Genomic DNA, 1483 nt, shown 5'->3' with positions numbered 1-1483 from the left:
AAGGAGGGGTGGGGGCAGAAAGAAAAGTGAAAACATATCCGTTGTTATTAAAGCAAACTTTTCCTAAACCAGCAGTTTCTAGCTGACTAATACTCTACAATATAGTTTACTGTTATGCCACAAGTACAACATCAATATAGCATGTTTTCTTAATCTTACACACATTGCTCATATATCAAAGTTTACACACCTAACACTTGCTTTTTTGCAAAACACTGCCCCAACTTCATTTTAAACATAATCGAATGAACAGCCCATATTCCACGTATGAAAATGCCATCCCACATAAGACATCACTTGGATGCAACTTACACAGTAAACAAATTGTACACGAAGCTTTAAAATCTATTGTATTACTCACCCCATGTGATATTTTCAAGCGTCTCACGGGGTCAGCTTTAAAGTAATCAATATTTGTACCATCAAACTGCGAAACGCGTGGATCACACCAGTTATATATTCCCCGTTTGTCGCTTCTGGGTGGATAAAAAAACAACACATCTTTACCCCCCTTTAAATATATACATGCTTTACTTCAAATCCTCAAGTTTATTTACCGTCGTCTTCATCCGCACACCGTATTTACTCCAGGAAAAGAAAAAGAAAAAGTTTCCTCACGAACTTTTATCTCGTACTTTTTATTTATTATTATTCCTCGTCTCAATGCACAATTATTCCCGAGGTGTGGACAGCGTGTCTCAACGTGCTCCGTGGTTGCGAAGATCAAGCCTCTATATTGCATCATACTCGCCTGTCTTGCTGCCCCGCTTGCTACAGTGACCTCGGTATGCCTTCTCATCAAAGCGCTGATTATTCAAAACGTTTAGGGTGATAGGAGGGTAGCGAGACTTCGAGCACATGTGGTTATATTATTTAAAAAAAGAAGAGAAAAACTTGAATGGATTTTAAAAAACGTGGTGTACCGGCATATATATTTTTTATTATTTCTTTAAGAGAAGGAATCGACAATTTGTTACTGAGAAAAAAATTGTAACTGTCGTTAACACTTTAAATTGATGTTGACGTCTACAGAGCGGTTCTTGCGAGGTTCAAAAGCGACTGAATAAAATGGCAAAGGTTTCTTCGCTTCCACACACCGGCGACATTCAAAGAAGCCACTACGGTACTTCGATTACCTTAAAGCTGTCAGGATTCTTAAATCGTGCAACGGCAAAAGAATGGCGCTTTAAGAGAGATCTCCATTACCCGATGTATAACATCTCGACATGCTTTCTCATAAAGCGACATCCAGAATAGTCATCGAAAGGGCACTCGACCCACCAGTGTGTTCACCACCAAAATTGCATAAATCGACGATATCCACCTCCCACGGGTCATACCTCTCCTCGCACACCCATCTTATCATCCGCAGGCATCAGAGCTCGCCATAGCAACAAGAACAAACTATAATTCATTCATACAAGTGGCAAAAAGCCGGTCGAAAACTGGCGTGACCACCCTTCACGGCGTCGCGGGCCACACT

At 40.6% G+C, this 1483-nt stretch overlaps 1 protein-coding gene across 1 annotated transcript in view; it reads right to left on the bottom strand.

Annotated features, from left to right (window-relative positions):
- The window catches only part of LOC119592998, a gene marked incomplete in the record, with an annotated part of 6522 nt that overhangs the window by 4684 nt on the left and 355 nt on the right, over positions 1–1483 (bottom strand).

The sequence above is a fragment of the Penaeus monodon genome, chromosome 31 (assembly GCF_015228065.2).
Source record: "Penaeus monodon isolate SGIC_2016 chromosome 31, NSTDA_Pmon_1, whole genome shotgun sequence".
Taxonomy (NCBI): domain Eukaryota; kingdom Metazoa; phylum Arthropoda; class Malacostraca; order Decapoda; family Penaeidae; genus Penaeus; species Penaeus monodon.
Note: the sequence above shows the minus strand (reverse complement) of the source record. Positions and strands in the feature narration are given on the sequence as shown.